The sequence below is a fragment of the Apostichopus japonicus genome, chromosome 1 (genome assembly GCF_037975245.1).
Source record: "Apostichopus japonicus isolate 1M-3 chromosome 1, ASM3797524v1, whole genome shotgun sequence".
Lineage (NCBI taxonomy): Eukaryota > Metazoa > Echinodermata > Holothuroidea > Aspidochirotida > Stichopodidae > Apostichopus > Apostichopus japonicus.
This window is the reverse complement of record NC_092561.1, coordinates 12,142,246-12,163,239: the sequence shown is the minus strand read 5'-3', so window position 1 is coordinate 12,163,239 and position 20,994 is coordinate 12,142,246. Positions and strand designations below refer to the sequence as shown.

The 20,994-nt window shown below is 39.3% G+C and overlaps 2 long non-coding RNA genes across 4 annotated transcripts in view; one reads left to right on the top strand and one right to left on the bottom strand.

The window, feature by feature from the left end:
• Positions 1 to 20,994, bottom strand: part of LOC139967729 (uncharacterized) — a 217,907-nt gene that overhangs the window by 84,798 nt on the left and 112,115 nt on the right. Inside the window, exons 1-2 of one of the 3 annotated variants that reach the window (XR_011793105.1) lie at positions 9,025 to 10,248; positions 8,240 to 8,394 (exon numbers count right to left, since the gene is read on the bottom strand). This is a non-coding gene — a long non-coding RNA (uncharacterized lncRNA). Of the gene's footprint in view, positions 1 to 8,239; positions 8,395 to 9,024; positions 10,249 to 20,994 lie in introns of those variants that run through there. The other 2 variants (XR_011793104.1, XR_011793103.1) reach the window with 2 other exon arrangements.
• Positions 8,312 to 20,994, top strand: part of LOC139967734 (uncharacterized) — a 34,250-nt gene continuing 21,567 nt past the window's right edge. Inside the window, exons 1-3 of the long non-coding RNA XR_011793107.1 lie at positions 8,312 to 8,451; positions 10,261 to 10,455; positions 14,302 to 14,377. This is a non-coding gene — a long non-coding RNA (uncharacterized lncRNA). The remainder of the gene's footprint in view (positions 8,452 to 10,260; positions 10,456 to 14,301; positions 14,378 to 20,994) is intronic.

Below are 20,994 nucleotides of genomic sequence, written 5' to 3'. Positions count from 1 at the left end.
TAAATATCTCTGCAATACTGTGCCTTACCTATCTAACAAACTAGTATATATGTCAACGCTAGCAATTGAAGTAAGAAGAAGAAAACTTCAATTATCCTTCACCAATCTGCAAACTATGCCCTTCCCCCACACCCTCCCGAAAAAAAACATGTTAATTTAGTGTTGTATAGGGTCTAAACAACTCAAAATATGTTATATATATCAATCACACTTAGACACAACACACAGAGCATCCTCGGATGACACACTGTTATAGCATATATCCTTGACAAACATGTAATACCTTATTCCTCAAGAGGCTTTTTCTTTTCTTAATTTGTTCTGTGTAGATGTGATGAGCTCCCCAATGTTCTGTGTATTAGATTAAGTAGTCCAATCATTTGTTTTCCTGGTAGGCATGTCTAAACAAACGAGAATATTCTAAGAGGAGTTCTTATATTCTTTCGTTGCAAATAATCCATACCCTTTAATAATAACAAATGAATGGAAATGATCACCAACAACTCACTATTAGCCCAAGTTGAAAATATATCAACGATGCAACTTATATGATGTATATGATGTATATGAGTTGCTGAGAGTTAAGTCAGTGCAAGTTTACACTTCCTTGATCCATTTTGTGTTTTTCATGGACTAACCCAACTCATAACGATAATTGAAGTATGCTGTACAATGTAACTTGTTCAATACTGCAACAAACTGTGCAGTTATTTTAAATGACAATAAGTTGCATAAACTTATCTGAACTAGGCTACAGATATATGTTGCCAATTCATTTCGTTTCATTTATTTGGTTTATCACTTCACGTATAACATAACATAAATTGTAATTACAAATATTATATATACATGAGGTGAAAAGAAGTGCACAGAAACCCGGCAGGGGCTTGAAAATGTGCACTTCCAACTTCTTCAGAAATATATTTCACTTCAAACCCAGAAGGGTCTTTTTTCTTCTTGATGAAATCTGCGTAAACTGTGGATCCCCTTTGGTTTTTATTACTTCTTGTTTGCATCTATCAATAAATTTGTATTTGAATAAGAGACACTTTCCTGTTCCCTTGCCAATCAAACAACTGATCATTAATTACTTAAGAATAAGTTCTTTTAACAAAACTATTGGCCACAAAACATGTACTATAAAAAACCATTTTAACTGGTATTCCTTTTCAAGTTTTCTATTAAAAATGCCCACAACACATATAGCTTTACAATCATGAAACTTGGCACAACTGTTTATTACAGTAAGTATTGTTCCCTAACATATGCAGCACACACTCATAGAGTAGCCTATATCAGAAACTGTTCGATAAGAAATGCAGCCTAACATATGCATTACACATTCAAAGGAAGAGCCTACACCTGCACCTTTTTAACTGGTAAGTAATGCAGCCTAACATACATCTAGCGCATACACAAGGAGTAGTCTGTTTCAGGAACTGTTCAGCCAATGCTAGGAACTGTTTTGTAAGTATTGTAGCCTTCCATATATGCAGCACACATTTACGAATTAGCATATAACTTTTCAGTAAGTATTTTAGCTTAACATATGCAGCATGCATTCAAGAAGAAGCCAATACCAATATTTTTTGGGCAATTTTTAGGGCAAGGCCACTTTGGCCTTGATTCCCTTGAATGGGGCAAAATTATAAAGGGCACCAAGGCTTTCATGTTAGGCACCATGAAAGGCCAACTTGCATCTTTAACGAAGGGCAGCAAGGCCATGAAGAATAAACAACATGAAACAATTTCTGTTCAGGTCCTGGCAACTGTTTTAATGAAGTAGAACAGTAGAAGGTGGTCTCTCTCACTTTGCTTTCCTTTTTGTCAATAATTATTTAACCCCTAGGATACTTAGTGAGTGGTATACACAATATATAGGGCAGATGGCTCAGTGCCTTAGCTTCACTGTTTGACAGGGGCATCCCGGCCCACTCCTTCTTTCGCCCACCCCATCTTTCGCCCACTCAATCAGTTCAACCAAATTTTACCTCCACTCTCGCCCCTTCGTCTGTCCTTTTACTTCTCTACTCGCCAACTTCGTAGTACTAGCTCCATGCTTGGAAGCAGGTCACTTTGCCCAACAACCATTTCGCCCAACTGCCATTTTGCCCAACCTTACCATTTCGCCCAACCAGCCTGGTCATTTTGCCCAACCAGTCTGGTCATTTCGCCCAACCAGTCTGGTCATTTCGCCCAACCAGCCTGGTCATTTCGCCCAACCAGCCTGGTCATCTCGCCCAACCAGTCTGGTCATTTCGCCCAACCAGTCTGGTCATTTTGCCCAACCAGCCTGGTCATTTCGCCCAACCAGCCTGGTCATTTCGCCCAACCAGTCTGGTCATTTCGCCCAACCAGTCTGGTCATTTCGCCCAACCAGTCTGGTCGTCTAGCCCAACCAGCCTGGTCGTCTTGCCCAACCAGCCTGGTCGTCTTGCCCAACCAGCCTGGTCGTCTTGCCCAACCAGCCTGGTCGTCTTGCCCAACCAGCCTGGTCGTCTTGCCCAACCAGCCTGGTCGTCTTGCCCAACCAGCCTGGTCATTTCGCCCAACCAGCCTGGTCGTTTCGCCCAACCAGTCTGGTCATTTCGCCCAACCAGTCTGGTCCTTTCGCCCAACCAGCCTGGTCATTTTGCCCAACCAGCCTGGTCATTTCGCCCAACCAGCCTGGTCATTTCGCCCAACCAGCCTGGTCATTTCGCCCAACCAGCCTGGTCATTTCGCCCAACCAGTCTGGGCATTTCGCCCAACCAGTCTGGGCATTTCGCCCAACCTTGATTAAATATGATACTTCAAAAGGAAACGTTCGGGAATTGTTAACGTTACAGGATACGAACCGAATATTAAGGAAACTTGAGGATGGATCAGCGTGTTAGGGGTTAGGCTTGATAGTAAACGTTCGAATATTAAGGAATAGTAAGGAAACTTGAAGTCCTTTACTGGAAACGTTCAGGGATTTTTAATGTTACAGGATACGAACCGAATATTAAGGAAACTTGAAGTCGTGGTTTAATTGATTACATATGTGATTACATATGTGGTTACATCGATAAAGTGGTTACATTGATTAAATATAGTAGCCTACTTCAATATTACGGACGGGTTTTATATATGTATCTTTTTTTTTCAATTTAATAAGGAAACGTTCGGGAATTGTTAGTCAGTAGGATGGATCAGTGTTTTAGGGGTTATGTTTGATAGGTTTTGATGACGACCGATTCCCCTGTGTTTGTATAACATTAGATTAACACTATGTAGGACTAGATAAACACATAACTGCTGTGAACAATAGCCTTGATTAATGCCTGGCGGACTTGATAAACGCTTGACTGAAGTCATCAAGCAGAACAAGAGCTGTGGATTAATAAACCACGAACACCGATTCCCCTTTGTTTGTATGATAATATAACTTCCATATAACAATAATATAATAGTGTTTGCAAAGGTTATCCGGGTACCCGCCCGACGCGATACTACCCGGTTCCTAATTTATTACCCGAATCCTACGCAAAATGTTTTTTTTTTTCTTTGCAAACCGACGGTTAGGCAGATTTCCCATTGACTTAGTGTGTTGCTAGGCTACCATGTGGTCGAAGATAACAGCAATAACGAAAGTACCCGTTCGACGCGATACTACCCGGTTCCTAATTTATTACCCGAATCCTACGCAAAGTGTGATTTTTTTGGCAAACCGATAGTTAGACAGATTTCCCATTGACTTAGTGTGGTGTTAGGCTACCATGTGGTCGAATAACGAAAGTATTCCATGGATATCTTATAACTGCGTCACAATTTCAGCTAATAAACAGATGGCTAGGCTAGATTACCCCATTGACTTAGTGTGTTGTTAGGCTACTATGTGGTCGAAGATAACAGCAATAACGAAGGTATTCCATGGATATCTTATAACTGCGTCACAATTTCAGCGGTATAGGCTAGATTTCCCCCATTGACTTAGTGTGGAGTTAGGCAACCATATGGTCGAACGTAACAGTAATAATTAAAGTATTCCATGGATATCTTATAACTGCGTCACAATTTCAGCGAATAAACAGATGGTTAGGCCTAGCTATATTTCTCATTGACTTAGTGTGGTGTTAGGCTACCATGTGGAAGAAATAATTATTTATTCGTTCGTTTATTTTAAAAGGAAAGGCTGACAAGGAATTTTACGAGATGTTTATGGATTATAGACGGATTAACTAAAAAAAAATCATCACAAGTGGCTTTTTACTAATCGTTTATTCCAAATGCGATCAAATTGCGCGAATCGCGCGGCTAATGCGAACCCTGGGCCTGCATAATAGATAGTAGTAGTAGTAACAACTGTTTAAGAGCTAAATTGGATATTTGTATGGTCTGATAGAGGTGGAGAGCAAGCATTAGCAGCGGCGGCAGTGCGATGTTAGTAGTGATGTTAATTATATGAAGTTATTAACAAGTTAATGAAAGAAACAAAAGCAAATAGAATTATTGAGTAAGGTTTTATACCTTATCTTATATGTACGTATTTGAACATGAAAACATTGTCAGTAGAGAATATAATTCATTTATTATAGCATCCAATATGTAATTTCTTGAAAATCGTGGTACACGAGTGTAAACAATTTTTTCCCGGGTACCCGGATACCAGACGGGTAACGGCTCTCGGGTACCCGGTTCCCGATTTTTGGACCCGTGTAAACACTATAATATAACTACCAATAATATAACCCAAAATAAATCAAATTGAACTAGTGAAATAGAAACAATTATATTATTCCACACCGATTCCCCTTTGTTTGTATAACAATATAACTTCCATTGTATGCGTAAATGCCTAAAGTAGTGTAATCCTCCCATTATACCCGAAATAACTGCTCAGACTCCGATCGATATCGAGCAACCCTCAATTTATTTACCTATTACAAAGTAACCTAACCCAAAATAAATCAAATTGAACTAGTGGAATAGAAAAAGTATTATTATTCTGACTGAATATTAGTAAAAACAAGGTTGGGCGAAATGACTGATGGTTGGGCGAATTGACCATGCTGGTTGGGCTAAATGACTGTGATGTGATGGTTGGGCGAAATTACCATGCTGGTTGGGCGAAATGACCAGGCTGGTTGGGCAAAATGACCAGGCTGGTTGGGCGTAATGGTTGTTGGGCGAAGTGACCAGAAAGCCCATGCTTTGACCTTGCAGTGATTTCAACAATCAACTCTTCAAAATTCCCTTTACTTGCCATATCTCTCGCTAAATTCCACAGTTCACTGTTCCATTACATGTACATAGGCCTGTTCGAACTTCATGCGCAAATCCTCAAAACCTGATCCACTATTTATCCTGGGCTAGGTTTTTTTTTTGCACTACAATCATCTCTACGAAATTACAGTTGGGCTATGTTAATAGCTTTTTACGCAATGTGGATTAAAATAAAATCAAACTTCAAATGTCTACTTTTGACGATTCACAGTAGTTTACGATGAACGTTGCACAAAAAAAAAATACTGAAGCACTTGGTCAATTGGACTTTGCCACAGAGACTACCGTGGTATGAATGCACATTTTACATTAGCAACTATCAATGCAGAGAGAAGAAACATACCGTGAGATGTTATATTCTTTGCAGGATCAGAGATATTAGCTTCCCACGAAATTCGTAGATTGTCTCAACTCGTAACATTTTCTGATCAAAACAATGATTCAAATATTACGTGACAGTCTCAGAAACAATTCAAGTGCATCTTCGTACCAGGAGTTATTGTTGTCGAAAGTTACGTAGTACGGTATGCGGCAAGGCCTAACGTTATGATATTTGAGTGCACACATATGATAGCATATACAACAAACTTTGTTATATCTACAAGATTGCAAGTATCGTTGTTTATACAACTTCGTGTTAATTGAAAGCACTACATATGCAAGATTGTTTCCCAGGCAGTGGATAGGGACTGTAAGCCAATCAAATCTCGGGAATTTTGGAAAAGCATCAGTCTATTTTTAGCATGAAAATCTCTGTAATGGAGTGTTGTAAACCCTGTAACTTGCGGTTGATTGTTATGATATATTTCTTTTCAAACGAATTCAATTATCTGTAGGATTTGGAGAAATTTTGGTTCTTGTCAGAAGAAGTTGTGGTGTTTTGAAAGAAATAATGAAAGATGTTCATTCAAAACTGTGTTTTGTTATGTTTTCCGTTGACCTAGTTGTAAAAGGTGTATATTGGGGTTTGTTTCTAAGAAAGGGCACGACGGCCATCGGAGAAAAAAGGACACTGCATTTTTGATTTCTGATTGATGTACATGTAATTTTTGGGGTTACACAAGTACAGATTTCACTAAGTAACAAATAGTAAGGTGCTTTAGTAAAATGTATTAACCTTCTACAAGAATCAAAGACAGATAGGAGAGGGGTTTCAAGGAGACCAGACAACACCATCATTTTCCTACTCCCAATCATATTGCGACAGATCTCTTCTTGTACCCGCCTGATGTCTACATTTGACAGATTGTTTGTTAAAGTTGAAAAAATCGGTTCACTGATATTGTTCAAGTCTTCAGTGATCCTGAGAAAATGGTCTTTACATATCAGTCATGAAGATTTTACCCTGCACTTTCCCGTCTGAATAACGAAGCTATTCAGACGTAGTAAGACACAATACTGCAAGATGGCTACTTACTGCTACCACTACTAACTAGGGCAATGTTTATCCTAGCCTAACCTACCATTGGCATGCACTTACTACAGCCAGGGTATAAACCATTTAAACTACTCGTACTATACTATTTTACAAAGTAAAACACACCTAGGCTAGCCTATAACAGTTAACACATAACATATCACAAAGTATGAGTTGACTGAGAACCTCAACAACGCAACATGTCTTTTGAATGTGCCAACTTTGAACTAAAATTCCTTTGGAATGACTTTTCTTGTTGATTTACTATTTCTCACGAGTAGAAAGTAACTACATAACTTATAGGCCATGGTACATAGGGCATTTATGTGCTGTTTTCAATTTCTGTGCAACTGAGGGAGGGAGGGAGGGAGTGAGGGAGGGGCTAAATTTATCACAGAATGACGAAATAGGAGATCCTTATCAAAAATTGCTTTATCCCCACTCATGGTTGTGGTTAACCGAGAAGGAAATTCATGGAAAAGGGAGTTAAAATGCCATACTTAAAGCACATACACCAGTTCCACTACTACTGTTTTACTGAAGTAAGAGAGTACACTAACACTGCAAGGTTCATGGGAGTTCACTCAAAAAATTTTATTTCAGACCTTGAATGAAATCATAAATGAATTGTGACTGCTAAAATATGTTAGCTAATTAACCAATTGGTTAATTAGATTAATTAGTTAAAAACATTGTTAACTACTTAATTATATAAAAAATCCTATTAATTAATTAGCCAGTTAATTAATGAAGGCCATTTTAATCAGTTGAATGAATTGAGTATAAATGGCAGAAAATAAAGGAAGGAAATTTCAAATAGTCTTCAAAACTTCTTCAACATCTTTCTTTGTAAAGACTAGTTGGACTGAGCAGGTTGTAAACATGGGACTTCCTTTGAATATAAATTTTCCAAATGCTTTAATGTAATTTATTTGGTGCTTTCACAAATAAATTATGAATACATGAATTTATTAAGATTTGGTTACTCTCATGTTACATTTATGTTATTTGAAGGTTTGTTTAATCATTTAAGAAGATGCAAAATTTTGCAAGGGGCAGTCACATAAATTTAGTTCCCTCTACACTCTCTTCTTCAGATCGTGGTGTGGGATGTGGTGGGGCTGTGCACCACCCCCCCAATAATTTTATCATGAGCTTTATGAATTTTCAGATGCAAATTGACTTCTGCCCTGCAAAATTAAACATCGGTTGAGCTTTCAGTTGATGTGTAATAATCATCTGCCAAATCTTAAGCTAACTCTTCCGCACACAGACGCTCACTGAACACAATAGTGGTCGTATATTGCGATGTGTAGCATTAACAAAAACTAGTTAGGGGAATGCTTTTTGAAGACATTTCTTCAATGACGGCAGTTAAATCAACCTTACTTTTTCACTTATGAACCTTGTGAAGTCTTGAAACACTCCCAATGATATGTTAGTTCACGGGCCACCAGATCCTCCCCTTCTATCTGTTACAAGAGTTTGACATGTTTCTTTTGTCATGCTGCTTCTAAAAGTTTGCCACCATTTACAATCTAACACCTCATAAGTCTCACTTCCAGTCTTTTTTACCTTTGTTTTGACAGAATGACAGATGATGCATTCATTCGGAAACATGTGAGGTTCCCTCCACTCTCTTGGGCCACTTGTATTGTCGGACCAGAGGGCGCGTTTCCTTGGCAGTTCGTTTTCATCTGCGTCATCATTCAGCTTGTTTACATCCGTTTCTATATGAGTAAAAATAAAAGAAAAGGTAGCTGTTAAACAATGTTTTGCAAAGGATGGTAAGTTTTAACATTTTTAGCAAGTATTATTACGATAATTTGCTTATTTGCCTCTACAGTTTTTGTTACTTAAGATTCAAATCATTTCACCCCAAAATTTCACTCCCTTATGAAGGATCATTCAATTATGAAAAAAATAAATATTATTTAGTTTTGTGTTTCATAAATTGAAGGAAGAATGTTCAGCAACATGCTATAGACAAATCTTTGAATTTCCTTTATTGCATTATAAGTTACCTCACAATCTTGACACAAGTTGACAGAAAAGGTTACATTTCCAAATTCAAAATGCATATCCCATTGTTAAGCATCAGTTTTTATTTTGTTTACCGTAATAACAAATAATTTAAAAATCTATGCGTCTTCTTCCTATTGAGGGCCCCTTCTCATAATGAACTAAGTATTACATGCATACCATCAGTGTACAGGCTATATTGCTCATGTTTGAACAGGCGCGTAGCCAAGGGGGGGGGGGCGAAGGGGGCAGCCAACCCCCCCTTGAGCATATTTTTTTAAATGTTTTTATGATATCGCTAGTATTTTCAAAAGAGAAAATGCTAAGATGCAACTTACAAGGCCTGGGAAGTGCCATATCCAGCGATTTGGGAGGCGTTTTCAGCCAAAATTTTCTTGAATGCTTCGCGCCAACTCATGGTGGCGCTACGCTTAGATAGTTTGCAATGCCGAATCTACAGTTTCGCCCCTCCCTTGGCAAATTCCTGGCTACGGGACTGTGTTTGACTGATGACAAGATAATTACAACAAGAAAATTAAATTTTGTTGATCAAATATGCTCTATGTAGGCTATATGCAGTAGGCTATATGCAGTGTTTTTGATCAAACCTATAATTTGCTTTGTCAGCCTGGTGTAACCCACAAGTTGAGACATTTGAAGAAATATGCTATTCAATGGTGTTGTTTACATCACAGTCAAACTGTTTACTAATAGACCTAATACTGTGATCATATCTTTTTCTGGATATGAAAAGCCAGATTTGAATTAGAGTAAAATTTACATAGGCCTAGTAGATATTTTGCCTTCAACCAGCAAAATATTTCAATTGCTATATTACCTTTGCAGAGTAGTAATTTTGTGTACGTTAAAATACGCCAAGTTTAGTCACATTGGCTGAGCTCTACGCCGAACATGCATATTTTCCAGACTCGGCAATTTGCATAAATTGGGAAAAACTTTTGGATTAATATCTAACTAGTACATACCTGCAGCGCGTTTTTCAGCGAGTTTTGCCCGTCTTTTGACTTATGTCGCAAAACCGTTTGTAACAATCATTGTGGTATCCCTATGTCTGGATGTAGTATAACTTTCCTTAACACATTCTGAATCTGTTTTTGTTAACGTTAGGCCGATCGCCGTCGCGGAATTTCTAGGTATTTCTGCCTCCTTGCAATCAAATTTTGTCCACTCCATGGCAAATTTCTTAAATCTCTCTGATGAATTACTTGTAAGTTCAATAAATTTTGATTAAGAGCAATTTTTAACGTGCATAATACAGTTTTCTTGAAGCGACTTTCGTCAAACACCTCCACTACTGGACGCGGCCATTTTGATCTCCGAAACCATTGCTCTGTCAATAATAACAAACGCTGTGATTGGTTGATTTGCCGAAATTTCGTGTATGCCACAAGAATGTCGTTCTTACGCTATTTCTGATTGGTAGAAAAAAGCCTCGTACAATATCGCAAAAGGTCCCGATTTCTACCGATTTTTAAGCATATATACCAGCACCGTAAGTTGGTACAACTAAATATCTATTCAGAATAATATTTTCATATTTATCATTCACATAGATTTCCCTCCGTCTTTGTGTTGCACGGAATAAAACGAAATCAAGAGATGTACCATGACCTATCACGATTTCTCACATAGCGGCACGCCGCCGTACAAAAGTTCGCAGGGACTTAAGCCACTGTGAAAAATATCTTGCAACGGTGGCGCTAGACACTAAATATTGAAGTGTGTACGTTTCATGTCTGAGCTCAAGGGTAAGTAAATCCAATGATCATATGTGTAGGAGTACCCTATTGAATACAAGAAGCCTATTGTTTTCGGTGGAGGTCAAAGGTCATTTTGGGTCACTAGGGGTGAAATTGTGTTAAATTTTGTAACCACGATATCTCAAAGATGGGAAGGTCGGACCAACTTCATAGTGTGCAGGTGAAACCCTATTGTTTTTGGTGGAGGTCAAAGGTCATTTGAGGTCACCAGGGGTGAAATTGCGAAAACCTTGTAACCACGATATCTCAGGAAGGAAAAGTCAGACCAACTTCATAATCAGTGTGCATGGGTACCCCTTTAAGTCCAAGAACCATATTGTTTTTTATGGAGGTCAAAGGTCATTTGGGATCACCAGGGGTGAAATTGCGTTAACCTTGTAACCACGATATCTCAGGAAGGTAAGGTCGGACCAACTTCATACTTAGTGTGCAGGGGTATCCTAGAACCCTATTGTTTTTGGTCAAGGTCAAAGGTCATTTGGGGTCACCAGGGGTGAAATTCCGAAAACCTTGTAACTACGATATCTCAGGAAATAAGAGTCGGACCAACTTCATAATAAGTGTGCAAGGGTATCCTTTTAAGTCCAAAAACCCTATTGTTTTTGGTGGAGGTCAAAGGTCATTTGGGGTCACCAGGGGTGAAATTGCGAAAGCATTGTAACCACGATATCTTAGGAAGGAAAGTTCAGACCAACTTCATAATTAGTGTACAGGGGTATCCTTTTAAGTCCAAGAACCCTATTGTTTTTGGTGGAGGTCAAAGGTCATTTGGGGTCACCAGGGTGAAATTGCGAAAACCTTGTAACCACGATATCTCAGGAAGGAAAGTTCAGACCAACTTCATAATTAGTGTGCATGGGTACCCCTTTGAGTCCAAGATCCCTGATGTTTTTGGTGAATGTTAAAGGTCATTTGGGGTCACCAGGGGTGAAATTGCGAAAACCTTGTAACCACGATATCTCTCAGGAAGTATAAGTCGGACCAACTTCATAATTAGTGTGCAGGGGTATCCCTTTCAGTCCAAAAACCCTATTGTTTTTGGTGGAGGTCAAAGGTCATTTGGGGTCACCAGGGGTCAAATTGCGAAAACATTGTAACCACGATATCTTAGGAAGGAAAAGTCGGGCCAACTTCATATGTTGTGTGCAGGGGAATCCCTTTAAGTCCAAAAACCCTATTGTTTTTGGTGGAGGTCAAAGGTCATTTGGGGTCACCAGGGGTAAATTGCGAAAACCTTGTAACCACGATATCTCAGGAAGGAAAGGTCGGACCAACTTCATAATTAGTGTGCAGGGGTATCCTTTTAAGTCCAAGAACCCTATTGTTTTTGAGGGGGGTCAAAGGTCATTTGGGGTCACCAGGGGTGAAATTCCGAAAACCTTGTAACCACGATATCTCAGAAAGGAAAGGTCGGACCAACTTCATAATTAGTGTGCAGGGGTATCCTTTTAAGTCCAAGGACCCTATTGTTTTTGAGGGGGGTCAAAGGTCATTTGGGGTCACCAGGGGTGAAATTGCGAAAACGTTGTAACCACGATATCTCAGGAAGGAAAAGTCGGACCAACTTCATAATTAGTGTGCAGGGGTATCCTTTTAAGTCCAAGAACCCTATTGTTTTTGGTGATGGTCAAAGGTCATTTGGGGTCACCAGGGGTGAAATTGCGAAAACCTTGATACCACGATATCTCAGGAAGTAAAAGTCGGACCAACTTCAAAATAAGTGTGCAAGGATATCATTTTAAGTCCAAAAACCCTATTGTTTTTGGTGGAGGTCAAAGGTCATTTGGGGTCACCAGGGGTGAAATTGCGAAAACCTTGTAACCACGATATCTCAGGAAGGAAAGGTCGGACCAACTTCATAATTAGTGTGCAGGGGTATCCTTTTAAGTCCAAGGACCCTATTGTTTTTAAGGGGGGTCAAAGGTCATTTGGGGTCACCAGGGGTGAAATTGCGAAAACCTTGTAACCACGATATCTCAGGAAGGGAAGGGAAGGTCGGACGAACTTCATAATTAGTGTGCAGGGGTATCCTTTTAAGTCCAAGAACCCTAATGTTTTTGGTGGTGGTCGAAGGTCATTTGGGGTCATCAGGGGTTAAATTGAGAAAACCTTGTAACCACGAGATCTCAGCAAGTAAAAGTCGGATCAACTTCATAATTAGTGTGCATGGGTATCTCTTTAAGTCCAAGAAGCCTATTGTTTTTGGGGGTGGTCGAAGGTCATTTGGGGTCACCAGGGGTGAAATTGCGAAAACCTTGATACCACGATATCTCAGGAAGAAAAGGTCGGACAAACTTTATATTTAGTGTGCGGGGGTATCCCTTTAAGTCTTAGGTTCATGTTGTTTTTGATGGAGGTTAAAGGTCATTTGGGGTCACCAGGGGTGAAATTGCGAAAACCTTGTAACCACGATATCTCAGGAAGGAAAGGTCGGACCAACTTCATAATTAGTGTGCAGGGGTATCCTTTTAAGTCCAAGAACCCTGTTGTTTTTGGTGATGGTCAAAGGTCATTTGGGGTCACCAGGGGTGAAATTGCGAAAACCTTGTAACCACGATATCTCAGGAAGGGAAGGGAAGGTCGGACGAACTTCATAATTAGTGTGCAGGGGTATCCGTTTAAGTCCAAGAACCCTATTGTTTTTGGTGGAGGTCAAAGGTCATTTGGGGTCACCAGGGGTTAAATGGCGAAAACCTTGTAACCACGATTTCTCAGGAAGGGAAGGTCGGACGAACTTCATAATTAGTGTGCAGGGGTATCCTTTTAAGTCCAAGAAACCTAATGTTTTTGGTGGTGGTCGAAGGTCATTTGGGGTCACCAGGGGTTAAATTGCGAAAACCTTGTAACCACGAGATCTCAGGAAGTAAAAGTCGGACCAACTTCATAATAAGTGTGCAGGGGTATCCTTTTAAGTCCAAGAACCCTATTGTTTTTGGTGGAGGTCGAAGGTCATTTGGGGTCACCAGGGGTGAAATTGCGAAAACATTGTAACCACGATAACTCAGGAAGGAGAAGTCGGACCAACTTCATATGTTGTGTGCAGGGGTATCCCTCTAAGTCCAAGATCCCTATTGTTTTTGGTGGATGTTAAAGGTCATTTGGGGTCACCAGGGGTGAAATTGCGAAAACCTTGTCACCACGATATCTCAGGAAGGGAAGGTTGGACCAACTTCATAATTAGTGTGCATGGGTATCTCTTTAAGTCCAAGAACCCTATTGTTTTTGGTGGTGGTCGAAGGTCATTTGGGGTCACCAGGGGTGAAATTGCGAAAACCTTGTTACCACGATATCTCAGGAAGGGAAGGTTGGACCAACTTCATAATTAGTGTGCAGGGGTATCATTTTAAGTCCAAGAACCCTAATGTTTTTGGTGGAGGTCAAAGGTCATTTGGGGTCACCAGGGGTGAAATTGCGAAAACCTTGATACCACGATATCTCAGGAAGAAAAGGTCGGACAAACTTTATATTTAGTGTGCAGGGGTATCCCTTTAAGTCTTAGGTTCATATTGTTTTTGATGGAGGTTAAAGGTCATCTGGAGTCACCAGGGGTAAAATTGCGAAAACTTTGTAACCACGATATCTCAGGACGGAACGGTCGGACCAACTTCATTATTAGTGTGCAGAGGGTAGCCATTTAGGTCTAAGAACCCTATTATTAGGGAAGGTTGGACTAACTTCAGGTTGGTGTGTAGGAGTAACCTAGAAGCCTATTGTTTTTGGTGGAGGGTCTTTTGTGGTGAAATTGTGAAAATCTCGTTTCCATCATATCTCAAGTAAAAAAGTTCGTGGAACCCTTTTAACATGTTCATTACGTCGTTGTCACTTTTTCTAAAGGAACATGACACCATCAAAAATAGAGCCATAAAAACGAATTGAAGCAGTTTAAGCAGTCTGCCACAGTACGAATGAAGTAAGTATTCTCTTTCCTTTATTTTCTTTTCCTTTTAACGAGATAACAGATCGCGTCCATTGCATCAATTTTCTGCAATTTGACGGAATGCACACTCTGCTGCAATCTAGACAATGCGACCAGAATTCCAGAAATATCACGTTTTGCCGGACAACCGGATATGTAAGAAATGACCAAATTTCCACAAAATTGACATTTTCATGGGATAACAGGTCTCGTACAATGCATCAATTTTCTGCACACTGCCATTTCGCCAAAATGACCAAAGTTCCAGAAAACTGACGTTCGAACGAGATAATGGATTTCGTCCAAAGCATCAATTTTCTGCAAATTGACGAGTTGCACACATTGCTGCCATATCGAAAAATCATCCAAATTCCAGATATTTGGCGAGATAACGAATCTCGTTAAATGCATTAATAACCCACAAATTGACGAGTTGGAGACTGTTGTGATCTCGCCCAATGCATACATTTTCTGCAAATGGACGAGTTGCACACATTGCTGCAATATCGAAAAACCACCACAATTTCAGATAGACGTTTTGACGAGAAAACGAATCTCGTCAAATGCATAAATTTTCTGCAAATTGTCAAGTTGGAGACTGTTGTGATCTCGTCCAATGCATTAATTAACAACAAATTTATGAGTTGGAGACTGTTGTGATCTGGCCAAATGCATAAATTTTCTGCAAATTGACGAGTTGCATTCATTGCTGCCATATCGAAAAATCAACAAAATTCCAGATATTTGACGAGATAACGAATCTCGTCCGATGCATTAATTTACTACAAATTGACGAGTTAAAACTGTTGTGATCTCGTCCAATGCATTAATTTACTCCATATTCACGAGTTGAAGACTCTGTTGTGATCTCGCCAAATGCATAAATTTTCAGCAAAATGACGAGTTGCACACATTGCTGCCATATCGAAAAATCAACAAAATTCCAGATATTTGACGAGATTAAGAATCTCGTCCAATGCATTGATTTACTCCAAATTCACGAGTTGGAGACTCTGTTGAGATCTCGCCCAATGCATAAATTGTCTGCGAATTGACTAGTTGCACACATTGCTGCAATATCGAAAAATAAACAAACTTCCAAATAATTGACGAGATAACGAATCTCGTCCCATGCATTAATTTACTCCAAATTGACGAGTTTGAGGCTCTGTTTTGATCTCGCCCAATGCATAAATCGTCTGCGAATTGACGAGTTGCACACATTGCTGCAATATCGGAAAATCACCAAAATCCCAGATATTTGACGAGATAACGAATCTCGTCCCATGCATTGATTTACTCCAAATTCACGAGTTGGAGACTCTGTTGAGATCTCGCCCAATGCATAAATTGTCTGCGAATTGACTAGTTGCACACATTGCTGCAATATCGAAAAATAAACAAACTTCCAAATAATTGACGAGATAACGAATCTCGTCCCATGCATTAATTTACTCCAAATTGACGAGTTTGAGGCTCTGTTTTGATCTCGCCCAATGCATAAATCGTCTGCGAATTGACGAGTTGCACACATTGCTGCAATATCGGAAAATCACCAAAATCCCAGATATTTGACGAGATAACGAATCTCGTCCCATGCATTGATTTACTCCAAATTGACGAGTTGGAGACTGTTGTGATCTCGCCCAATGCATAAATTTTCTGCAAATTGACGAGTTGCACACATTGCTGCAATATCGAAAAATCACCCAAATTCCAGATAATTGACGTTTTGACGAGATAACGAATCTCGTCCAATGCATTCATTTACTGCAAATGGACGAGTTGGAGACTGTTGTGATCTCGCCCGATGCATTAATGTTCGGCAAATTGACGAGTTGCACACATTGCTTCAATATCGAAAAACCACCAAAATTCCAGATAATTGACGTTTTGACGACAAAACGAATCTCGTCAAATGCATTAATTTACTGCAAAATGACGAGTTGGAGACTGTTGTGATCTCGCCCGATGCACAAATTTTCTGCAAATTGACGAGTTGCACACATTGCTGCCATATCGAAAAATCACCAAAATTCCAGATAATTGACGTTTTGACGACAAAACGAATCTCGTCAAATGCATTAATTTACTGCAAAATGACGAGTTGGAGACTGTTGTGATCTCGCCCGATGCACAAATTTTCTGCAAATTGACGAGTTGCACACATTGCTGCCATATCGAAAAATCACCAAAATTCCAGATAATTGACGTTTTGACGACAAAACGAATCTCGTCAAATGCATTAATTTACTGCAAAATGACGAGTTGGAGACTGTTGTGATCTCGCCCGATGCACAAATTTTCTGCAAATTGACGAGTTGCACACATTGCTGCCATATCGAAAAATCACCAAAATCCCAGATATTTGACGAGATAACGAATCTCGTCCCATGCATTGATTTACTCCAAATTGACGAGTTGGAGACTGTTGTGATCTCGCCCAATGCATAAATTTTCTGCAAATTGACGAGTTGCACACATTGCTGCAATATCGAAAAATCACCCAAATTCCAGATAATTGACGTTTTGACGAGATAACGAATCTCGTCCAATGCATTCATTTACTGCAAATGGACGAGTTGGAGACTGTTGTGATCTCGCCCGATGCATTAATGTTCGGCAAATTGACGAGTTGCACACATTGCTTCAATATCGAAAAACCACCAAAATTCCAGATAATTGACGTTTTGACGACAAAACGAATCTCGTCAAATGCATTAATTTACTGCAAAATGACGAGTTGGAGACTGTTGTGATCTCGCCCGATGCACAAATTTTCTGCAAATTGACGAGTTGCACACATTGCTGCCATATCGAAAAATCACCAAAATTCCAGATAATTGACGTTTTGACGACAAAACGAATCTCGTCAAATGCATTAATTTACTGCAAAATGACGAGTTGGAGACTGTTGTGATCTCGCCCGATGCACAAATTTTCTGCAAATTGACGAGTTGCACACATTGCTGCCATATCGAAAAATCACCAAAATTCCACATATTTGGCGAGATAACGAATCTCGTTAAATGCATTAATAACCCACAAATTGACGAGTTGGAGACTCTGTTGTGATCTCGTCCACTGCATTAATTTACAACAAATGGACGAGTTGGAGACTGTTGTGATCTCGCCCGATGCATTAATGTTCGGCTATTGACGAGTTGCACACATTGCTTCAATATCGAAAAACCACCAAAGTTCCAGATAATTGACGTTTTGACGACAAAACGAATCTCGTCAAATGCATTAATTTACTGCAAAATGACGAGTTGGAGACTGTTCTGATCTCGCCCAATGGATACATTATCTGCAAATTGACGAGTTGGAGACTGTTGTGATCTCGTCCACTGCATTAATTTACAACAAATTTACGAGTTGGAGACTGTTGTGATCTCGCCAAATGCATAAATTTTCTGCAAATTGACGAGTTGCATTCATTGCTGCCATATCGAAAAATCAACAAAATTCCAGATATTTGACGAGATAACGAATCTCGTCCGATGCATTAATTTACTACAAATTGACGAGTTAAAACTGTTGTGATCTCGTCCAATGCATTAATTTACTCCATATTCACGAGTTGAAGACTCTGTTGTGATCTCGCCAAATGCATAAATTTTCAGCAAAATGACGAGTTGCACACATTGCTGCCATATCGAAAAATCAACAAAATTCCAGATATTTGACGAGATTAAGAATCTCGTCCAATGCATTGATTTACTCCAAATTCACGAGTTTGAGGCTCTGTTTTGATCTCGCCCAATGCATAAATCGTCTGCGAATTGACGAGTTGCACACATTGCTTCAATATCGAAAAACCACCAAAATCCCAGATAATTGACGTTTTGACGACAAAACGAATCTCGTCAAATGCATTAATTTACTGCAAAATGACGAGTTGGAGACTGTTGTGATCTCGCCCGATGCACAAATTTTCTGCAAATTGACGAGTTGCACACATTGCTGCCATATCGAAAAATCACCAAAATTCCAGATATTTGGCGAGATAACGAATCTCGTTAAATGCATTAATAACCCACAAATTGACGAGTTGGAGACTCTGTTGTGATCTCGCCCAATGCATACATTTTCTGCAAATGGACGAGTTGCATACATTGCTGCAATATCGAAAAACCACCACAATTTCAGATAATTGACGTTTTGACGAGAAAACGAATCTCGTCAAATGCATTAATTTACTGCAAATTGACGAGTTGGAGACTGTTCTGATCTCGCCCAATGGATACATTTTCTGCAAATTGACGAGTTGGAGACTGTTGTGATCTCGTCCACTGCATTAATTTACAACAAATTTACGAGTTGGAGACTGTTGTGATCTCGCCAAATGCATAAATTTTCTGCAAATTGACGAGTTGCATTCATTGCTGCCATATCGAAAAATCAACAAAATTCCAGATATTTGACGAGATAACGAATCTCGTCCGATGCATTAATTTACTACAAATTGACGAGTTAAAACTGTTGTGATCTCGTCCAATGCATTAATTTACTCCATATTCACGAGTTGAAGACTCTGTTGTGATCTCGCCAAATGCATACATTTTCTGCAAATGGACGAGTTGCACACATTGCTGCAATATCGAAAAACCACCACAATTTCAGATAATTGACGTTTTGACGAGAAAACGAATCTCGTCAAATGCATTAATTTACTGCAAATTGACGAGTTGGAGACTGTTCTGATCTCGCCCAATGGATACATTTTCTGCAAATTGACGAGTTGGAGACTGTTGTGATCTGGCCAAATGCATAAATTTTCTGCAAATTGACGAGTTGCATTCATTGCTGCCATATCGAAAAATCAACAAAATTCCAGATATTTGACGAGATAACGAATCTCGTCCGATGCATTAATTTACTACAAATTGACGAGTTAAAACTGTTGTGATCTCGTCCAATGCATTAATTTACTCCATATTCACGAGTTGAAGACTCTGTTGTGATCTCGCCAAATGCATAAATTTTCAGCAAAATGACGAGTTGCACACATTGCTGCCATATCGAAAAATCAACAAAATTCCAGATATTTGACGAGATTAAGAATCTCGTCCAATGCATTGATTTACTCCAAATTCACGAGTTGGAGACTCTGTTGAGATCTCGCCCAATGCATAAATTGTCTGCGAATTGACTAGTTGCACACATTTCTGCAATATCGAAAAATCAACAAACTTCCAAATAATTGACGAGATAACGAATCTCGTCCCATGCATTGATTTACTCCAAATTGACGAGTTTGAGGCTCTGTTTTGATCTCGCCCAATGCATAAATCGTCTGCGAATTGACGAGTTGCACACATTGCTTCAATATCGAAAAACCACCAAAATCCCAGATAATTGACGTTTTGACGACAAAACGAATCTCGTCAAATGCATTAATTTACTGCAAAATGACGAGTTGGAGACTGTTGTGATCTCGTCCAATGCATTAATTTACTCCATATTCACGAGTTGAAGACTCTGTTGTGATCTCGCCAAATGCATACATTTTCTGCAAATTGACGAGTTGCAGTCATTGCTGCCATATCGAAAAATCAACAAAATTCCAGATATTTGACGAGATAACGAATCTCGTCCAATGCATTGATTTACTCCAAATTGACGAGTTTGAGACTCTGTTTTGATCTCGCCCAATGCATAAATTTTCTGCAAATTGACGAGTTGCATTCATTGCTGCCATATCGAAAAATCAACAAAATTCCAGATATTTGACGAGATAACGAATCTCGTCCGATGCATTAATTTACTACAAATTGACGAGTTAAAACTGTTGTGATCTCGTCCAATGCATTAATTTACTCCATATTCACGAGTTGAAGACTCTGTTGTGATCTCGCCAAATGCATAAATTTTCAGCAAAATGACGAGTTGCACACATTGCTGCCATATCGAAAAATCAACAAAATTCCAGATATTTGACGAGATTAAGAATCTCGTCCAATGCATTGATTTACTCCAAATTCACGAGTTTGAGGCTCTGTTTTGATCTCGCCCAATGCATAAATCGTCTGCGAATAGACGAGTTGCACACATTGCTTCAATATCGAAAAACCACCAAAATCCCAGATAATTGACGTTTTGACGACAAAACGAATCTCGTCAAATGCATTAATTTACTGCAAAATGACGAGTTGGAGACTGTTGTGATCTCGCCCGATGCACAAATTTTCTGCAAATTGACGAGTTGCACACATTGCTGCCATATCGAAAAATCACCAAAATTCCAGATATTTGGCGAGATAACGAATCTCGTTAAATGCATTAATAACCCACAAATTGACGAGTTGGAGACTCTGTTGTGATCTCGCCCAATGCATACATTTTCTGCAAATGGACGAGTTGCATACATTGCTGCAATATCGAAAAACCACCACAATTTCAGATAATTGACGTTTTGACGAGAAAACGAATCTCGTCAAATGCATTAATTTACTGCAAATTGACGAGTTGGAGACTGTTCTGATCTCGCCCAATGGATACATTTTCTGCAAATTGACGAGTTGGAGACTGTTGTGATCTCGTCCACTGCATTAATTTACAACAAATTTACGAGTTGGAGACTGTTGTGATCTCGCCAAATGCATAAA